We start from the raw sequence: 6,769 nt of genomic DNA on the forward strand, positions 1-6,769 counted from the left end.
TATATATATATATATATATATATATATATATATTATGTTGCATTTCTGTTTAGTACATGCCGCACCTATTCGCGGTGGAAGTGTCCTCCATATATCATAAACTAGTGAGGGAGAGTGCGCACCTCCTCCCGAAGTGAGGAGGTTGTGCAGGGAGTAATGTTCTAATTCTTGTATGAAGATATGTGTTGTATATCAAGGTGAATGAACTCTAGAATCATGAGAATTCAACAAAACCTATAAGTCACCATATTGTTGTAGCAAGATTGCATTTTGATAGCGAAGGGTAGTTAGTTGCCTTCGTGCATTCTCTGAGACTAGGCGCTTGCCTGAGAGTGTCGGCTGTACAGTGCAGTGTACTTACAAATGTTTTGTAATAAAGTGAAAAAACCCCTGTTCTCATATCTCTTTATCCATGGACATGGGATATATATATATATATATATATATATATATATATATATATATATATATATATATATATATATATATATATGTGTGTGTGTGTGTGTGTGTGTGTGTGTGTATTTATATTAATAATTGAGCCGTATCTAGTCCGCAAAGGCCTCACACATGGTAATGCTTACGTCTTGGGTTTGGCCAGCTTCCATCACCACGCTAACCAACCGAGAGATTTGTATGATCGCTCAAGGAAATTAATCATGAATAGGTGATCCTAACATCCTAACTAGTACAGATTTATTGATAATGGCATTGGAAAAAACCCTTTCACCATGTTCAGGTAACCACATTCAGAAGATGTTATATATATATATATATATATATATATATATATATATATATATATATATATATATATATATATATATATATATATATATATACACGTATATATATGTGTATATATATATATATATATATATATATATATATATATATATATATATATATATATATATATATATATATATATATATATATATATATATAGTAGTTAATGAATTGTCCTATTTTTTATAAATATAATGGGAATAATTTTAATGATAATCGTTATATTAGTATTGATAACAACAATAGAAAAAATAACTATATATTCAATAAGTCACTGATATTTGTACACATTTTTGAACGAAAAATAATCAAATAAAACACCTATTTAGAGCCTGACTTGACAAAACACCGTAAATCTGAAATAGAAGAGTTACGGTCCAAGATATAAATTTGATCAACTTTTTTTATAATCTCTCAACCTCCTTAATGAAAATGGAAGCCAGATTCCAAGACTATTCATTAAAAGTTTAATTACGCAATTCCCAGAGACAGGTCAACATCTACGTAAATGAAATATTCAAAGGCGTTTATATTAAGGAAAAAGAATGGTGAGGGGGAAGATCAGAGCTCCGAAGGTGTGAGAGGGTTAGGATATTCCAACTAATAACATGTTTCCTATATGGGTTAAACTAATTAGATATAGTCTGATCAGTAAATAAAATCTATATTTTTTTTCAATAAAGAGAAAAATCCCATGTTCCGATGTCTCATTATCCGTTGAAATGAGACATATTGGAGTCAGGTGTACAAATACGTCTTTCTGTGTATGCTATGAGCAAAGTTGTTCTTTGAGCCGGAAAAATAAAAGTTCAAGATGCCTAGAAAGACAAGGACTAACATAGCAGACGCCGCTGCTGCGGGATATGAAGATGAAGGTGCTGTTGGGTATAGTGATGCCGATGAAGAATATAGACAGGAACTATAAACAAAGGAGTTAAAAAATAGGATAGATAACCTAACCAGTATAATGAACTGATTTTTGGTTATTTGAGAAGATGATAGGTGCGAAACCTAAGCATATCTGACATACATGAACAAAGTCCAAACAAACACAAGTGAAGGTACACATGCACAGCCAAGTGAAGATACGCAAGTCATAGTTCGAAAGTTGCCAGAACTCCAGGCAGGTGTTAGGCCTTTTGATGATCAACGGCCTAGCGGAGGGTTTCAACAGATCGAAGTGTTTTTGAGAGACTTTGAAGTAGCCACATATGGGTGGTCTGAAAGAGAAAAAGCAATTCAAGTAATTAGTTTGCTGAAAGATGTACCGGCAATGGAGGTAATGTGTTGGCCACAAGATAGCTTAAGAAATTGTACTAAAATGAAAAGACATTCAATTGAGAAATATGCCTTACCCGATGTGAGAAAGGGTGACATAAAAGAAAATTACAAGCTTAAGATTCGGAAAGGTGAATCCGTTCTTAGTTTTGCAACTCTCCTTTTTTGGGACTGGGATTCATTTGCTACCCGGAGTGCCAATCTCCCGAAAGGTGATTAAAAAGCACTTGCCCGTAAACATATTAGCAGATTAGTAAAATCGTATTCATGTGGTTATTTGTTCTATGACAATCTCTCGTTAACTGACGTAGTGATGGCAATGCAAAATATTTTAGACAGTTTGCTAAATGAAAAAATAACTGAGAATAACTGCCCCGATTCCGAGAATGTGGCAGCCATGAGAGGCACTCACCAACCCCCAAAGCTGGAGAGGGGAGAACTCAGTCAGCAGGTTAGAAGAGTTCTCCGATGTCTTGAGTGGGGGATGAGAGTGGCACAAACGAGTGGAGTGCCCCACCCAAAGATAGCCCTGCTATTACACTAGTCAGGCCTACTGTCATCTATCTCGAGAGTGGCCCCCAAGATGGCAGGCGGACTGTGGCAAAAGCACACCACCCCCAGCCCAACATCTGAGGAAAAGGAAACAGAGGAACAAGGAGACGAGAGAGATCGATGCACCCCCTCATGACATCAGAGGCAGCAGCCGAGGCAGTAATGGTAGTGACGTACTTGGTAGAGCAGGCACTGGGATCTCCATTGGTACCCCTGACCTCACCCTCTTAGCACTAGTGAGAGGACCAGGGTCCTGTGGCGATGCAAGCGAGGTCGTTCGCACGTGCCCTATGTATCCTCATGGGCGGCTTGGAATGTTAGCAGTTAGGATTGACCTACCAGATAAGACGATTCGAGTGCTGATCGACACAGGAGCCAGCGTTCCACTGATTGAAAAAAGATTCTCCTGAAACCGACTACAGTTAGTGGCATCCAATATCATCGACACGTCAGGAAGGAATAAACTACTCTTAAGCCATACAACGATCGCCAATTTTAAGATGGGATCGGGAAGTTTACACATGATTTTTTTGTCTTGCCTACCCTGGGAATTCCAGGAATCGAATCTATATTAGGGACTGATTTTATCAGTAGTAATCAAATATACATTTTTTGGGAAGAATATACAATAACAGTAAAAGCAGGAGAGTATATTTTGCCGATAGAAAGTCATGAGAGAATAAGTGCTTGTTCGGGCATGGAGAGACAATTAAGTAAGGTAACAGCTGTACCTCAAACAAGAGAAATGTTGTCTCCCCAAACACTTGCGAGCATATTAGTTACCCAGTGCCAGTCTCTTCCGGAAGGAAACAAGGTCGTTGTTAAACCCGATGACAATTGGGCACACATAGTCTTAGAGATATTGTGTGAAATAAAAGAGAACTTAGCTGATGTAACGATGGTTAATTTGTCAAATAAAAGAGTTTTGTTATGAAGTGATTCTGTGTGTGAATTAGAGTTATGTGAAATTGCCAACCATGAGATCTTGGGAGCCACAACTCCAGCCCGCACAGACGAACGCACTTAGAACTCGATAATGCAAGTTCAAAAACTATTTCTACCAGCATATCAACCTGTACTTAGTGACACTGTTAATGATTATTCCGATGCAATTACAATTGGAGACGAGCCACCCTGGAGGATTGATCAATTTCCCTTTACCATTGAAACTGGGCAGGCGGAGCCAATCAGGCAAAAGCCTTATAAGGTATCTATTCCTTTCAAGGGAGAGATAGAAAGGGAAATAAGTAGATTAAGGGAACAAAGGATAATCAATGAGAGCGAAACCCCCTGGGCTTCTCCAATTGTAGATGTTGGAAAAAATTATGGCTCAGTAAGATTGTGTGTTGATTATACAAAGTTGAATGCAGTCACTAAGGATAATGCATTTCCATTGCCCTCAATCGAAGAATTAATTGTGAAGGTACGGGATAGGAAATATTTTACAACTATTGATTTAAAGTCTGGATCCTAGCATATACCCATTGAGGAAAACAGTAAATGTACAATGACATTTATAGCTAGCGATCAACTATTTCAGTTTAATTTTCTTCCTTTCGGTGTTAAAAATGCTCCAAGTCATTTCTTTAGAGGAATGATGACGGTTTTGTCTTCCTTAATTGGCCATATTTTTTTTCATCTATTTAGACGATATCATAATTATAGGGATAACGGTAGAAGAACATAATAATAATATTCGTAAAGATTTTGAAGCATTCCGACGTAATTGTATGAAAATACATTTGTCAAAGTGTAAATTTTTTTCTGAAAATAGGTCGATTTTCATGTCACATAGTAACCCCAGAAGGTATCCAACCCTGCCCTAGAAAAGTAGAAGCTATTAGAAATTTCCCCAGGCCAAGTACCGCTAAGTAAGTAGCTGGGTTCTTGGGTTCGCTTAGTATTACCTTAAATTCATAAGAGGTTTTTGAGAGAGCGAGACCCTTAGATGCTTTGAAAAAACTAAAAGTGATAAATTTGGGAGTGGAAGAAGAAAGGGCCTTAAACAATTTGAAATTTGCCTTAACTAGCAATTACTTACTCGCATATACTAGATTTGATCGCCTGTTTTTAGTGACATCAGATGCGAGTAGCTTAGCTATTGGTGGCGTAGTTTCTCAACGAGATAATGAAGATAGAGAGCGACCCTTTTATGTTGTTTCCCTGGCAATAAAAAGGGCAGAAAAGAATTATGGTACATTCGATCAAGAGGCTTTGGCTATTCTTTGGGTTCTAAAAAGGGATCTGTTCTTTTTATTAGGTCAGTCAATTGAGTTGCAAAGTGATCATCGACTTTTGTGTGACTTATATTATAAAGAGGACTTGACATCTAGACAAGCGAGATGTATTGAAAGATTGTTAGAGTTCAATATAAAGGGTTTTCACCACAAAGAAGGTAAAGCTAAAAAGGTAGCTGATGCCCTCTTTAGAGGTAAAGTAACATGAGTAAAAACTAGGCCACAAAAGAGGAACGAAGAAGAAAACCAAAATATTGAAGACCCCCATCAAAATAGAGAATGGGATGTAAATTTCCGCAAGGAGCCATCAGAAAATAAGATCCGCGAGAGAGAGAGAGAGAGAGAGAGAGAGAGAGAGAGAGAGAGAGAGAGAGAGAGAGAGAGAGAGAGAGAGAGAGAGAGAGAGAGAGAGAGAGAACGGTGAATGTGAATGAGTGCCCTGATGATGCAGGTGTGATTGACTTGGGGGGTTGGGACATAAAAGAAGTCGGACAGGCATAGAAAAAAGAGGAATGGATGGAAAGAGTGGGAGCAGTAAATAAAGGGGAATCGGGAAAGTTATCCATCAAATCTGAATGTGCCTCGTGATAATTTTTGTTATAGAGAATGAGAAGGGGAATTTTATGCACAGGTAGTTTTACTCCCTTTTTAATTAATCGAGCCATCCACATTGTACTTGCAAGTCCGTGTGCAGGGCATTTAGGGATTGATAGAAAATTAAGGAGAGCACAAGTATCCATCTTTGGGTTAGGAATGAAAAAGTCTATTGAAAATTATATAAAATGTTGTCATGCTTGTAACTGTTTCAAAGAACATAAGCACACTGTACCGGAAGCCAGAAAGAGGCCTGTATTCCTAATAAATTTTTTAGGTTGCATATGGATGTGGTATGACCATTTCCTACTGGTTTAAGAAAACATAAGTATATATGTATACTTGTGGATGCATTTACTCGGTACACTCATACTTACACAATGTTGGTTTAATAAGCAAATTAATTAGGACAGGCGCAGCTCTCTTTCATTACTAGGTTTGGTTGCCCGAAAATTTTGATAAGTGATAATGGTCTCAAGTTTATGATTAATGATGTTAAATCTCTCTCGGACTTGATGAAAATTGAACACTTTTCATTGACTGCATACAGGCCTTCAGCTAATGGCTTAGCAGAATCGAATAATAGAGAAGTAGTGCGAATTTTACGTTACATAGTGGCTGATGACCCCTTTCATTGGCACGCCATGTTTCCTACAGCTGAGCTAGCTTTGAAAACTACATATAATGCTTCTCTCAGGGACAAGCCTTTCTTTTTTAGTGTATGGAGTGGATCCTTTGTTGCCATATACAGTCCTGATTAATTCGCAACAGTTGCCAAATTATTCAACTGAGCAATACCATGTTTATATACTGAGTAGCTTAAGGAGAGTAATGAACACCATTAAAAGTTTTTGAAAAGAGCTACTGAAAACCACACCTTAAGGTATAATGGTTTGATAAAAAATGCCACGGTAAAAGTATTTGTGGGTGATTGCGTCAAGTGTCAATCAGAGCGTACCTCCTTACCCCTGCATACTTGACATTCCTCGAGTTGATGAGTAGAATTATTTTTATCTTTGCTGTTGTTGTTGTTGTCTAAACAAACCTCATTTCTTGTTTTGACGTTTTTTTTTTTTTTTTTTTTTTTTTTTCTTTTTTTTTTTAAATAAACTTGATGATAACAATGTGTTCTTATGTAGATGCCAAATGTATACGTAAATTATTGCGGTAATTATGCTGAGTGTAGCAATACATATGACATACTGCTGAGTGAACCTAAAAATAATCAAAGGTTAGATAGTTCAGAGGAGATCCTTCAGGCAGATGCTGTATTATTCATGCAGTTCTGTCTTGAGGAATGACAATGTTAAAGAATGTGT

This window comes from Palaemon carinicauda, chromosome 12 (genome assembly GCF_036898095.1).
Source record: "Palaemon carinicauda isolate YSFRI2023 chromosome 12, ASM3689809v2, whole genome shotgun sequence".
Classification (NCBI taxonomy): domain Eukaryota; kingdom Metazoa; phylum Arthropoda; class Malacostraca; order Decapoda; family Palaemonidae; genus Palaemon; species Palaemon carinicauda.